We start from the raw sequence: 15814 nt of genomic DNA on the forward strand, positions 1-15814 counted from the left end.
GGGGGGGGGGGGGGGGGGGGGGAAGCCCAGCTGGGGATGCGGCTCAATCTGCAAGGGGAGGGGGACTGCCCCCCCAGGGAAACCCCTGCTGGGGTCTGGGGTCAGGGAGGGGGTTAAACACCCCTTCTCCCAGTCAAATTTACTGCTGACTGTGACTGGGCTAGAGGAACCTGGAAGCAAGAAGAGGAAGTGATAAGCAACCCTGCAGAGTCCTGCTGCAGTGATTTTTGGACTAGAAATCCCAGAGGCCTCAGGGGCATCAGGAGGGGGAAGCAAATGCACAGTCAGTACTGCATGTGCCAAAAAGCTGTGCTCTAGCAACCTCTGGCTTATGGCCTGAGCCACTGCAGGTATGTGGCTGAATTTCCTGAACGTTTGTTCACTTCTGTTTCAATTTAATCTCTGCAGTTTAGATTAACCTGCAAAGACCAAATCAATTGAGCCTCAGGCTTTTTGTCTGTACTTATCCCTGAAGTACATATTGGTAGTTTCAGTCTTATTGCATTTCAGTGTGGGCAAAATATTGACTTTCATTAAGGTCTGAATGGTTCCCCCCCACCCGATTTTCATTGACTTAATTTATAATGTAAAAATGTAAACAAAATATTTCAACCTTCTCAAATCAACTTGTCTTGAACATTTCCCATTAAAATATAGATTACCTTACATTCCTGCAAAATGTTTAGATTTAAATTGAATGAATTTACTTTGCAGCAGGAAAAGAATTTGGTAGAAAAATGTTTCATGCATGTCTAGTGAAGACGTGTACAAACAAAATGCTTCCAAACGTAGAAAGAAAATAAACAAAAAATGGAGCAAGAGGAATTGTTTTTTCTGGAATTCTGTCAGCTTTGAGCATGTGAGGTGTTAGTTACTACAACAGTAAGTAAACCCATTTCATCTAGAGGTCTGGATTTGCAAGATGACTGTGACATGAAATAGAAAACTTTCAAAACATGAAAGTAACTGATTGTTTTGTGAAACTTCTGAAGTCGTTCACCAAAGACGTACTTAGTGTAAGTGTGCTTTTTAGTACTGCACATGTACTGGAGGTATCTTAAAGGTTTTGGTCATGTAGTCTTAAATTATTAGAGGCAACATTCTCCCTTGCTGTTTTGTATCATCAGTTACCAATCTCAACCAGAATATATGCATATATGCTGTCTTGTTCTGCCCTACTATGATTAAGGCAGCATTTGATCTCAAAGATAGAAGCTGTAATTGACTTCATTTAAAGATTAATGGAATATAATGCCTTCAGTGCAGGAAAAAAAGTTTTAAAAGTTGTCAGTCAAAGAGTTGAAGCTTTTTTTTATTAATGCACAAGTGATTTAATTTTAATACCCCAAAGGCCAAACCAAATTATATAGCTGAAATTAGAGATTAGCAATTTCCAATTTCTCTTGCATCTCTTTATTTTTCATCTTCTGTTCAGAAAAAAATTATTCTGGCATGGAAAAAGGGTGTTTTTTGCAGGGGGAGGGAAAACAATTACATGACTAGGTTTACATCCCAACCTTGTGATCAAAATAGCTGAATTTGGAGCTACCAATGGAAGAAGGAATGAAAAGCAGGATCAAATGTACTGGGTGGTATTTTTGTTTGTTTTTTGGGGGGGATGTATGTTTTCTGGTGGTTTCACTGAGTGATTCTATATAGAGATGAGGAGCTGATGAATATGAAAGATGCAGTTTTCCAAGTCCCAGTCAGCCAAATATCTGAGCACGAACTTCAGTTTAAGCATATGTCTAGGGAGGGCCATCCCTGTGGTGGGGGCAAATCGGGGCAACTGCCCTGGGCCCCGTGCTTTGGGGGGCTCCATGGAGCCAGGCAGAGTGGTCATGGCAACTCTATGCCGCCACTGCTGACTTCATATCTGGCCGCTCGCTATTCCCCCACCCTTATCCCCCGCTGGTGCTGGCACTGGCGCTGCTGCCATTGGCAGCGGTGGCCTCTTCCCATGCAGGCTGCATGGGATTGGGGTGGGGACAGGGCCCCACATGAGCTGATTTGCCCTGGGCCCAGCACCCTCCTCAGGTCAGTCTCGTGTCTAGGTTGACCCACATTTAGAAAACCACTTAAGTATGTCTTAGCTTTAAGAACTCAGGTGCCACGGAAGTCATTGGGATTTAAGCACATGCTTACTTAAAACTTTCAAATATGCCCAGTTGATGTAGTAAGCCAAAGAAACTTTGACTTTTAAGGGATAGATATATAAAGGTATTTAGAGGGAAGATTCAGTGAAGCAGGCATTAGCAACCTATATTCTGCAGGCCTGATTCAGTGTGCTGAGTGATTTCTGTCCAGCCCGCTCATCTGAAGTTCTGTGCCATTTTAGGGGTGGGGAACAGGGAGGCACTGTGGCATTTTGACAATGGACTTCTCCCTTACATAAAGTGCCCAGTTAGTGGGGACACATTGCAGGTGGTGGGGAGAAGCAGTGGTGGCAGCAACAGCCAAGTTGGAAGAGTCTTGGACTAAGCTAGGTTATTTTGGCCCACCACTCCTGAAACACTGCCAACCACTGCAGTAAAGTATTAAGGTGTCAAAGTGAAGTTTAGCTGCTTATTTGCAAAGTCGTGATCCTGAAAATCCTGCTCAGCTAACACCTAACCCTAGAGGTACTATTGCTCATGGTCACCTCAGTTTGGGAACTGAAAGATTTGATTCTGTGCATGCACAGAAGGAGTTCAGTTTTGACAGGGCTGAACAGCTTGATGCTTTGCTCATGCGTAAGCTTCATTGGGAGCCAGAAATCAAAGATTCCTCCAATTAAATCCCTTGAGGAGCTTGAGCCAATAAGGATTCTCAATAGTAATGGGGCTCCTCACAAAATGCAGTGGTGGCCACTCATTGCTTCCTTTATAGCAGGAGGGGTGGTATGGGCAGCACAGCCCTTCTGTATAATAGAATAGAGGTTAGTGCACTCGCCAGGAGATGGGAAGCCCACGTTTAATTTGGTCTTCTGCCTAGGAAAATTCAAACTCCTCTCTCTCTCATGAGGGTGCCTTTCCCACCAGGTTAGTATGGGGATATTTTCCCCCTCCTATTGAATCTTACTGGGCAGAAAAGTATTTGAGATTCATTAGGTCAGTGAGAGCATGTGAGGTAGCATGAACCTCCAAGAGAGTGGCTATGGCACTCAGATGGGAGGGGTAAGAACTCTGTTTTAGTCCCTGTTCCTAGGATTTTTTTAATGCATTTTATTTGATTACTATTTAAGGTAAAATCCAGAAACAGCCTTTGGAGAAGAGATTGTAACCCAGTTCTCCCCAGCTGAGCATCCCAGTCACAAGGCTGGAACATCAGGCCTGTTCTCTCTGGCTCACTGAGTCCTGAAGTAGGGAGTTTTGAAAATGGGACTTGGGCATTTAAATGCTTTGAAAATTTTGCCTCAAGTGTTTTAGTGAATTGTAACCCTGGCAGAAGTTGTTACTCTTTGAAACTCCTGTTGGGTAATTCCTTTATTCATAGCTTTAATATTTCTTCCATATGTAAAGAGCTAAAAATGTACCTGTCCAGGGGTATACAGAACAAGTGGAAAATCAGAAGTATTCCCTTAATGATATTGGGACTGGAGGGAAGTGTGAGGGTCTCCCTGTAATAACAATGCTGTGCTCCCCTCACAATGCACTAATTCAGCCTTTATTTCCCCTGTGCAGAAAGGCTTTTCCTCTTATGTTTAGCTTGAAATCAGTGCTCCTAAGCCATTTTATGGTGCACTGTGTTTATGTGTTATGTTGTTGTAATAAATGCCCAAGACCATCATAAAAGCCATTATTTGGCACTGAGGCTGATTGGAAACTTGAAAAGGAGTATAGGACAGGGGTGGGGATTTATGTCCTTTGCAAAAGGATTCAGATTATAATCTGTAGAAAAGTTACTTTAGCACTCCCCTGCTGGGCAACTAAAACCAGTTACTGCATTGTCCAACACTATATAACAATGCCCAGCCCAGCCCAGGCTTACCAAATCTTTAGGAGCTCTGGCTTCTTTTGGTAGAAATGAACATTTCAGATTATTTATCATGTCTGTCCAATAGCAAGTCCTCAAGATAGCAATAATGTGTAAACGACACACTGTTAATGCATTTTGACATGCACAGGGCTGCTACATTTTAACAGGGCAGTTTTATTGTAGCAACGACAGCTCTTCAGCTAGGGCAAGAAATGTTTCTGTTCCAGTTCCATCATTCAGGGGCTTTATAGCCCTGATGTAAAGTGTGTCTTGGGCAGAAGCTGGATATAAAATCACTTCAATAATATTTTTAACTCTGCTTGCTTTCAAGCAGTTCAGATTTTTTTTTCTTTTTTTGTTAATCATCCAGCCACAACCATAAATATGTAGCAGTTCATCCCTGGTCACTTAGGAGCATTATGATCATCACCAAGCAAGTCGGTACCACTTACAATATGTAGATGAAACCCCAGCCTTCCCTTTTGGATAGAACCACACACTCCTTTTGCTCCAGTGATAGGGATATTTTCATTATGCAATAACAGTAAACAGCCTATGACACTCAGTTGAGATGCTATGATTTTATGAAGGAAGAGCAGAGTAGTCTCTCTCATTCTAGTCTGTTCCTTATATTACCAACATTTGAGTGGTCAAAGAGACTTTCTGAGGGTTTCTTTTATCGTTCTCCCTCTTCCCCCTCCCCCCCAATATCTTTTTGTAAAATGCAACATGCCCAGCCTTAGTTTGGAGCCCTTCATTGGTTCCAAGGATATTCAACGTAGTAAGTACAACAGTGCAAAATTTCCCCACAGTGTCCTTCTAATAGTCCTATCGACATTACATATTGTTCTCACTATTGCTACCAGTTGTGCAGCTCCAATATGGTGTAAACAGCGGAAGGGCTAGTGCAGAGTGGGAAGTTCATCTTCATCTTCATGGGAAGTTGGATATGATATGGTGGTCCAGTGTTCACAGCAAAGACTGTATTATTGCTCCCACTATCACTAACTGCTCTAGTAGTAGCAACAGAAAGAAGCTCAGGGAGAAAAGACATAGATCTTATCCACATGAATTTCATAACTGTCCCCTTTAGGGGGAACAACATATATCTTTGGTCACGATGTCCATGCAGTTCTTGATCTCAGTAGAGATGTATGCTTAGTTTCAGCTTTGTAGAGGGTGTTGGGACTGGAAGTGGGTAGCTGGTGTAGCAAAAAGGTTCCTGTTAAGTTTACAAGATTTTACAAGCCATGTACATACTGGCTAACCGCTTGCAAGAATCATAGCATTCTCTTACCTTTAAGCAAGGAGCTCGTGGTTTGAACTCATGAGACTTGGGCTCAGTTTCTCATTCTGTCAAAAATTACCTGTGTGATCTTTAACAAGTCATTTCCTCACATTTGGCCCCAGTTGCCACTCTATAAAATGGGTATTTGCTACCTCCCTTAGGTGCAGCATGGATAGATGCATTAAGAAGTGTGATGTGCTCCTAGGCAGCAATAAGTGGTGCTATTTAGGTAGCTAAGCCTCATAGAGACCAAAAGGGCAGTCGCCCACAACTGAAGTATTTTTCCCTCCTCTTTCCCATTCTCATCTCTGTTGCTTTCTCTGTCTTGCCCGTCTTGCTCTAGCCATGGTGCTGAATTTGGACAATGTGAAACATTGCCTAAACAGATGGGACAAAGTGTTATGTTTTCAGGTTGTGTCCCTCAAGAGATGTGAGCTGAATTACTTTAACCATGAAACTTCTGCGTATCTAACATTAAGTGGTCATTTGTTTTAGTAATAGGGAATTGGAAAAGTTTTGTACTGTTGCCTTTGGGCATATGGTTTTACTTCTAAATGTAGTATACCAGATCCTCAGCTGATGTAAATAGGCATTGCAGTCCACTGAGCTATGATGCTGATTGACATCAGGGCCATCAGCTTTACCAGAACATATACAACACTATTACCAGTACAGACAAAGGGGAGATTTAAGGCAGCCCCTGGATGGTTCAGAAGATCAGTACCAGAATACACAAATGTTCATCTCCTCCTTGCTGTTTGAATACCACAAGGGCCACTGAATAAGTACTCAATGGACTATTCAAAATGAGCAAGGCAGAGACTTCAGGGTCAGCTCCCTGGTGGCATTAACTACAATAGAGCTGGATAGGGAGACCATGAACTGAATGAATGTGCAGGCAGAATTATATTGATTGCTATTTAGAAGTAGCTTCATGAAGTCAGGTGACAGGGAGACACTTAAAGATACAGATAGTGTTACTGCCCATGTTGTACTTATTATGTGGATAAAGAGACCTTCAGCTCTAAGCTGGCATCTTTCATAAGCACTTCTGTATAAGCAAAAACCCCAAACAACAAAATGTATTTTTCTACAAGTGTTGGAGCATTCCTATACCCAGCCAGATAGCATATGTTTTCTGATCTAAATGCTTCCATTAAATATCGGGTCCCATGATTATCTGTGTAAGGGAGTAGAAATACAGAAGACAGGAAATGTTGGCCCGTGGCAGTCCATGTGGGTCTGTGAATGGTTTTGTTTGGTACTTGGCTAGGCCAGCTAATGTTTGTTTGTTTGATGGGGTATCCTGCAGTAGAGCCAAAAACCTTGAGCTGCACCATACCCTGAGACAGAGGATATTGGGTGAAAGTATTGTTTAAAAGATTCTGCAGCTGTAAGGGGGAAAAATCAGCTTAGAAAGTGTGGCTTTTCTCCATGGAGACGCTGTGTGTACAGACAAGAGGTTGATAACATGAGTGTAAACCTGTCTCCTGCTTCCTAGAAAAATGCTCTTACTACCAGGCCATATGGCAGGCATTGCTCTGAACCCTGTCCAGCTGAGTGAGATGGATGCTGTCCTGGAAGGGAGAGGATCCTAGGCTCTGGCTTAGCCCCTGCTCCCAATCAAACATTGACTTAACTTTCCGAGTTTTGTTTATTCAGTGAATAGTAAATACAAGGTACAGTGGAAAGGCTGAAGAGAGGTCTGGAAAATGGTCAGTCTATGGACTGATGCTTAAATTACTTGGCTAGGAAGCAGGAGATGCAGCTTCAAACTGCATTGGTAGAGGAGGGAATCCAAGAACCCTGCTTTCCCATTCTCTAGGCAAGTGTCCTCAGTGGTAGGTTGTTGAACTAAAAGATTGGAGGATCCTTCTTTGTTTTACTTCTGGCATGGATGCACAACTCGAATCTGTGCACTTACAATTACTGGTACATGACATTTAGGCATGTAGTAAACTGGGATTTAACTCCAAGCTTTTTATACCTGCAAGACTAATGTGAACTTTAGTTTTAGGTCCCATTTGTCTGGGACAAATAAGTGACTGACTACTTTGTTGCAAGCATCATTAATTTGCAAAAAGAATGGGAATTTAGAAATATTTCTAAAGTGGCAATGAGTTCACGACTGTAATAAATCACAAATTATTCCTCACCCAGAGGAGGGATGGAGATGAGTTGGGGGACCACAGGGGGAAGGATCCCTTTTCCATGCTATCCCTCCAAACCCACTCATGCAGCTGAGATCAGCTGGGATCCTCCCCCAACTTTGCAGCAGGTGGAGGGTAAAACAGTTGTGACTCAGAGCATGCAATCCCAGTGTGGAGTCTTTCAGAGTAATACATAAATAAAAAATAAATGCATTATTATTGGTGGGGGGAAGGCATAAAACACCTGACCAAATTTTCAAATTGTAATAGGCACTTTCTATTCTATCACCCCACACAGAGGGACTGAAATAAGTAGACAATTTTTCAGAGATGCTGTTCCAATTTTCTGCAATGGAAACTGGATACTCAGCTGCTCTGAAGAATCAGGCAGCCTATTTCAGTACCTAAATATAGTTTTGAGATGCTTTTCTCTAGGCACCTGATTTTCTTTTTCTTTTTTTTTCCTTTTTCTTTTCTTTAATCCTCAGTTCAAGAAATCTCCTATATGGGATCCTTAATGCCTGACATAGTTACATAGTGTTAGCAGCTTTAGGGTTGTTTTAGCATCTAATATGGGGTGGTGGGAGTTGGTTGTTTACATAAATGAATTTGCAAGTATCCTCTCTTCTCGGGAAATACTGAGGAACATTTGTAAAGTCCACTGAGGCCATTCACCACTATTTTTCTTATAATCTGATGCTTTAATAGAAGTCCTCTTCTGTCCTTGTATGATCCTGAAGCAGCCACACTGAGATTATCTTACTGTGGGGCAGGGAGGGGGAAAAACCCTGCAAGCACTAGCAGGATTTTTAATGCTATTTGAGGAATCATTTGGATCAAAAATAATACAATTAGAGTTCCAAGCATTCATTCACACACACCATCTAAGTGCTGATATCAGGCACCACTACAGTCATCGCAGTGTTAAATGGCCTTGTATTTGCACAATGTAATTGCCTAATGATCTTTCAGGCATCCTAGTTAACCTAGTATATCCAAAGAACAGGATGGAATATGAGAGCCAAAAACAGTCTTTCCATGGAGGAAAGTGAATTTACTGGTACACCCATATCCTCATATTTTTGCACTACAGCAAGAAGGAAATCTGTACAGACTCTGATGGAGTAAAGAAAAGCTGAACTAGTGGGGCAGGTAGGCAGAAGGCAGGATAGCATGACACCTTTATAGATAAACTCATTCAGAGGGGCATGCATTTGTGGCAAGTACAGCCTACTTCATTAGGTGCTATGAATTGTGGAAAGGAATCTTCATAAAATCAACAGACCTTCTCAAGAAGTGCTATGAAATACTACTGACTTCTCTGAAAGGATATAGGACACAGTTTTCCCCTGTGGAAATGATGTTGGATTATAACCTGTGTCTGACAACTCTAACTTGTTCAATATTTTGGAACAGAACTGGGCTGTAACTCTGAATGCAAATGAAAGACTTTTTGCTTCCAGCTAAATAGTGAATAACCAAAACCAAGAGGTCTGGATTTGGGAAGGTTTCCTAGACAGACTTTTAGGCCTGATATAGCTTTCTTGCAAAGTTGCCATAAGATGGCCTGAGCAGCCAGTGCAGGATTTGCACATGTTGTAGAGCTGGAGTAGCCTAAGAAGCAAGACCCTTTTTGGGTGGGGCAACTATACAGTTGGCAGAGCTGTTGGCAGGGATTGTGAGATGGGGTGAAATGATGTGATTGCAACCCCACTTTGATTATTGCTCCACCCAAACTTTAAAATCAACTGCTTGGGAGTGGGAGTGGCATTTCTATCCAGGCAGTGCTGAGAGTCCCTTTACTTCATGACTCATTATCAGGAATCCTGGAGCGGATAACTACCCTCTCTTCTTAAGGATCCTGATGTTCCACTATTCTTTCTTCTGTGATTTTGCTTTCTTAGCCATTCCTGATTAAAGTCTCTCTTCTATTTCACAACCTTTCAGACTGGTTTTCAGCTCCAGCTAAGGATTTTAACCCAAGTGTAGTAATACTATTGACTCAGGTGTAGAAATGACAGTGCCTCCACTGTCAGTCAAGATGCTCAAGAAAGCTATATTTTGTTTTATGAATCTGAATAAGGTCTACATTTAACTATATATAAAGTTTATAAAAAACACAACAAACTAGACAAAAAGTCAAAAGAATAATGTTCACTAGTCCTGTAGTCATTATAATTTAGAAAACTAGTGCACATTGCAGTTGATTTGGTTTGCTTTGATCTTAAACTGAACAACATAGTGCTACCCCTCTAGCATAATAGTAAAGCATCTAGTTTCCTTGTAACTGGAAAAACTGTTATGTGATGTGCCACACCATCTTCACCTTTCTTTTTCAAAATATTAAGTCTGTCCATGGCTGTTGGACTAGCTTTGGGAATCAGGTGCTGTTCCTTGTAACCTAAGGAAGGGTACCTGATGCCCAAAAGTTTTCCTAATTGTAATGCTGAAACTCTTCTTGAACTGAGGATTAAAGAAAAGAATAAGAAAATCAGGTGCCTAGAAAAAGGTATCTGCAAACTATATTTAGGTACTGAAATCAACTGCCTGATTTTTCAGAGGAATCTCAAAAAACCCTTTCTACTCAATACTCCCTAGATCATCATGGCTACACAACACTCCAACCCTTCAACATCATACCCATGGCACCCAGAAGGGGCATATCAGGGTGAGTAGTAAAGCCTGTCATCTCTTAGAACTAGTTCTAAATAGTAACCTAATTATAAATCTTCTAGAAAAATCATCCCTTATATGAACGTTGCTTGGTAAATGGTGGTGCCATCCAATCAACAGAGCTTCTTTTTATAACTACAGCAGACTCATCTGGATCCCACTTGCTAATCACCAGAAGAAGAAGCATATGAACAGTGCAAAAAATGGGCTACCATCTGGAATGGCCCCTAGTCACCCACGTGTCCCAAAGCTGCTCTTTGGTGTTCCCAGTAGAGAGAAGTGCACAGTGTTAAGTAAGTTACCCTCTTGCCCATGCTCATTGGATCTCCAATTAATCCTAAAGTTTTAGCAAGCTCCTGCAAAGTGCAGACTTCAGTTCCTTTCATCAGATGCTTGCAGCACTGCTAGCTATCTTGCAAACAAGGTAGTTTAATAGCAAAAATATGTAAACTTCAACATGCCACAATTTAAAAGGGTTTCCTCTGGTCTATGAATGATGAAAAGGAGAAATGTCTTCCCAAAATTAGCACAATGATTTTATTGGTTTTAAAAAAATGTAAAATTTTGATGAATAATTTTCCTTCGAAAACCTGAAATTGACTACCAACCTGAAATTTTCAGCCATCATTTTCTAATAAATAGATTTATAAATCAGGGGCCAGACTGTGATTCCCCTGTCCTTTAATGGGTTAATGACTTTGATCTCTTTTTGATCTCTCTAACCCACCTTCCTTCTCCTATCAGTGCCCCCTGCTTTCCTCCCCCTTTCCCTATCATTTGCATTTAAATGATTTTATTCCTTTCTTTTTACTACCCCTGCTCTCTGCAGATGCATTCATAGCATCTGATGTTGTAGACTGTAGCCAGCAAAATCTCATGACTCTCTGAATGAGTTAGTCTATAAGGTGCCACCCTGCTCTGCCTTGTTCATATGAGTAGGATCTTACTCTGTGAGAAGTCCCTTGGTTTTCATCGAGACGCAATGTTGAATTCAGTATTATTCAACATAGGTAAATATAACTTTCCACACACTGCTTGTTATTCTACCAGCTCTGTATCTCACAGTGGTCTCAAGTTAGTTTGGTTCTTAAGCATATAAGCATGGGATAAGTCCCAGTGGCCTCACTGAGTTATAGTCACATACTTCTGCACATTTACAAATTCATGGTGTCAAAGGGCATCAAGCTTTGACTTTCTGTGTACCATTGGTCACTCGGTTTCACCCATTTACACCTGTACCTAGTAGAGCTGGATGAAAAAAGGTTTTCCTGTTTCATGAGAATTTTTGAAATTTCAAAAATGTTTTTCATCTTGAAATAGGATGAAAAGTACAAGCCTCTGTCTCTTGCAAATTGCAACTTGGGGTGGGGAGAGATTTGAGTCTGTCAATTAAAACGTTTGAATTTGGCTATAAATTCACTTTACATTTCTAAATGAAAAGTTATTTCATTTCAAATTGAAAAATAGGACATTCAGAAAAGTTAGCCTTTCAAATTGTTTAAAGAAAAAAATAGAAAATGTATTGAAATTGACCTTTTCCCATGGAAAAATGTTTGGTGTTGCCGAAGGTATTTTCAACTAAAAGATTTGTTGAAAAGTCCATGCTTAAGTAGATGGCAGAATTGGAGCTAGAGCTGTTGGACTGTAAGTCCAAATCCATGTGGTCTTGTATACTTGCTGATGTGTCCCCAACTCAGAAGCCTACCATTCCATATGGGAACAGAAAAAAATCTAAGGTCTGATCTACTCCTCAATTTTGGTACTGATTATAACTATATTGGTTATAGGCATCATAAAACCCTTAGTGTGGGGACATTTATATTATAGAGATACCTTACATTAAAATAAGTTATGGGGTTTTTTTCTCCCCCTATAGGGCCAATCCACATGTCCACTATACAAGAACATTTATAGCAGTATAGTTGTATTTGTGCTGTGAAGGTGTGGAAGACTTGTATCACTTTATTTATGTTGAAATAGATACACCAATGCAATTTTTGTTTGAAGAAGAGACTTTACTTAAATGTGATTTTTATTTTGAGAGAGAAAGGATAGAAGCTCTGTCAGGAGGAGATTGTACTGAAAAGGAGCCCAAAGCCAATGTAGGCAGACAGACCTAAGTTTACCGGAACTGGAAAAATATCTCTAATTAGTTTTCATTAGTCTCCTCCTAAATGAGCTTAGGACTATTTGGAGCAGGCCTGTACAATTTTTAAGGGCTGTAAGCATTCTAGAGGCTCTTAGAAAGGGATTCTTGATGGTCCTCTGGTGGGAGATAAATCTAAAATGAGGGAAAATATGTATATTACACAAAGCCTTTTAATAGTGCTGTGAATTGTCTGTCCCTTCAGCCCTGCATTGAATGTTCAAACATGCAGTCATGGAAAAGGAAAGAGATCTATATAAAAAAAATCCTATTAAGTAACCAATTTACTGAAGAGCCATACATAAAATATAGCCTCTTCAAATGCCTCCTAATAGTCCTGTTTGTTATGTTGGAGGCTGCTAATAGCAACCATATTTGTTTGGGTAGTAAAACATATTTTGCTGGTGCATGATAATAAAGTGTGTTGTGTGTTCAATTAGCCAACTAATCAAATATGCCTAAAAAATGTAACAGGAGCAAGACCTGATCCAAGTCTCCCATTGCCAGTGCTAGGGTTTGTTCTTCACATGTTGTCATGGGAATCCTGTTCCCTCTGGTTCAGTCTCCTTTACTACTGAAACCGTAACAAAGCTATAGCTATCTAAGATGGCAGAGTTGTCACTAAGGTGCATGACAGGAGCCCCTCTGCCCCAGCGTGGCAGCGAGGGAATGAATCAACTCCCACTGATCCTACATCCCCAGGAGAGTAGAGGAGGTAATGTCTCTCTCTTTTTTTTTTTTTTTTACCTTATCTGAAAAGAAGTCATAGAGTTTAGGTGACTTGTCCAAGGCCAATGAGGCAGTTAGTGACAGGGATATATAGAACTGAGGGGGCCCCCTCTACATGTGCAGGTAAAAGGGTGATTGGATCTAATGAGTGATCCATGTAATTGTGCCTTATTGTGGGATTGTATTAGATCCATCACACCTTATTGCTGATGCAGGGGGAGCCTGGGATTAGGCTCCTCCTGCACTGACAAGAAGCAGTCTTCCACAGCTGGGAACCCCCTCTAAGGGGGCTCCCAGCTTCAGGGGCGTTCCACAGACCCCCACAGCTGGGAGACCACAGCTGTAGTTATTTCTCAGTTGTGGGGTGCCCCATGCACCCCTGGGGCTGGGACATTACAGCAGCATCCTGTGGCTGCCAGGACCCTGAGTCCCAGCAGAAGTGCTTGGTGCTGCTGAGGCTGAGTCCCCTCGACTTCCAAACTCTCAACTCCAGCTGCATGGCAGGTGCAGCCAGGACCAAGAGTCCTGTTAGCTGCATCTGTGATCTCCAAGCCACTGCATGGAGTGTCCCCATGGCTGGGAGATCACAGTGGCCTCGATCTCCCAGCCCCAGGGGTGCCCTGTGCACCCTGGCAACTGGGAGACTGTAGCCACTACACTCTCTCAGCCCCAAGTTCACTGCTTACATGTACAAATTAAAGCTGGATAGAAACCAGCTATAAAGTTCTTGCACATTTTTGAGCAATAACTTAATATCTGGTTGGAACTTTTTAAGGCGCCATAGTTAATTTGCATGTGTACCCAATCTAAATGTATGTGTAATTAACCAGGTAATTGCAAAATAGATAAAATGTGTAGTTATAAGCATGCAGTAATATTTATTGGAATTATTCTGTAACAAGAGCAGCATAAACAAGACTGGAATTTGGTCCAGATCTGTCTCTGACTCACAGCCTCCTGCCCCCACCACTCTGGAAAAGCCACCCGGGCTCCAAGCCCCATGCAATGCCCAGCTGGGCAGCAGCTCCAGCTCTAGCTCTGTCCAGCTCACTCCCTCCATCCCTGCCTATGCCCCCCTCTCTGCCCTGCCAGACTTACCTGTGGGAGCTGCTCTCTAGGCCGCCTGGTGGCCATGTGCATGTACATGCACTTGCAAAAGTACAAAATATGTGCATTTCTCCCTTAAAATGAGAAATCTGTGTTTTTCTCAGATGAAGAGGGAAATCCACATTTTTCTCCACTTTTCTATAGGGAATGGAAAACCTGGATCCATGAATTCAGGAGACAAAAGTCTGACAGCAACTGGGCAGGTGGGAGCAATGACTCCCCATCTACTTCTACAGTGCCTAGCACAATGGGCCTCTAATGGTCTCTATGTTTCACCACTGTATTAATGTTAAAGTTGCAAAAGAGAGCACTGGGAAATAAGGAAATGCTAGAATTAAGGCAGCTAGAACTGCAACTGAGACCCTTTGTTAATGGACATTATGATCCAGGCTTAATTACATGCCTATCACTGTCCATTAAAGCGGGACTAAACAGTGTGATACCCAACACTAAGCATATGTCTAATAACTACCCGTTTCACCTACAATAATCATCTTGAGGGAAAGGTCTGCCCATTTCTGAGAGAGCATATCAAATCTTCTCATTGCAGCGAGCAGCTGCCTGCTGTTATGGGCCAGATTATCTCCAGTGATGCAGTTCCTTACACATGGCTATAGAAAATTGGCCCTGTCTCTCTAGATCAGAAATGTTTCCAAAGAAGTTACTTTTTGCTGCAGCTAAGTAGCTCCAGATGTTAAAATATTCAACAAATTTGCTTTTTCCAGCCACTGAGTTTCAAATATGCTGTCAGTAACACAGAAAGTCCAGCACTTCCCCTCCTGGTAAGCACCATGTTGAAATGTTAAATATTAATATTCCTATTTGCATTTTGAAGCTACTTCCAATTGTCTTTAATTCCCAATTTTTTACCACCTCCCTATGAGTTTGCTTTAAATAATAAGGACTACTGGGTCTCTTTGGGCCCAATTCTAAGGGAGATTATGTATGCCACAGCATCCTCAGTACAGTCCTGTAAAAAAAACTGACCATTTCTATATGGCTTCTCTCCTGACCCTACATACTTCTCACACCAGCCTGGCAATTAAACAGAGTAGATGGCACTGGAGTAGCTCCAAGCTGTTTGAATGGACCTGGGAGTCCGTCTCCCCACCCTGTGGCTGCACCACTGTCAGGATCCCTTGAGGCAGATCCTGGGGCTTGTGTTCAGGGCTGCTGTGACCTAATGGCTGGTCTCTGCACCTAAAAAGGAGCAAACGGGTCAGTCTTATTTTGAGGATGGAAGAGGTGAGACCAAGAGGGAACCCATAAGGACTTGTTTACCATGCTGTAGCATTTAAATCCTAAGCTTAGGTCCCTTGAGGTTGGGTCCTGCTGCCACAGCAGTGTAGACAAGCCTCACGCCATGCCCACGGTGCTTCAGAAGCATCTTCCTGATTCAAAGGTCATCCCTTGCTCCTGGAGGGAAAGGAACGGGCTGTTATTGCAGCAGTGGGAGGAACACCTCCACACCACTGCTGCTGTGGTGGCTGCCAGGCAGGCAGGGGCACCTTGACATGGTGGCATGGCTGGCGTGAGGCTCCTAGGGGCAGGACAGCAGGGCAGGGAGCCCCAAAACTGCATCTTCCTCCACCCCATGCACAAATCTGGGGGGACGTGCCCCCTTATGTTCCCCTCCTTAGGAGTGTGTGCAGCAGCAGGGACCGCCCCTCCCACCCTTGAGATGAGCCACCTGTGGTGCCGTCCCACTCACTGGCTGGGCCCTTTGGTTGCACATTCTTGTCTTGGGCCCCGTGCACCACCCTG

General features: G+C 42.4%; 1 long non-coding RNA gene across 2 annotated transcripts in view; it reads left to right on the forward strand.

Annotated features, from left to right (window-relative positions):
* The window catches only part of LOC109286930, a 41557-nt gene that overhangs the window by 17828 nt on the left and 7915 nt on the right, over positions 1-15814 (forward strand). For both annotated transcript variants that reach the window (XR_002094716.1, XR_002094715.1), the window contains exons 2-3: positions 14195-14253; positions 14776-14832. This is a non-coding gene — a long non-coding RNA (uncharacterized LOC109286930). The remainder of the gene's footprint in view (positions 1-14194; positions 14254-14775; positions 14833-15814) is intronic.

The sequence above is a fragment of the Gavialis gangeticus genome, unplaced genomic scaffold (genome assembly GCF_001723915.1).
Source record: "Gavialis gangeticus isolate Ggan-Ray unplaced genomic scaffold, GavGan_comp1, whole genome shotgun sequence".
Lineage (NCBI taxonomy): Eukaryota > Metazoa > Chordata > Crocodylia > Gavialidae > Gavialis > Gavialis gangeticus.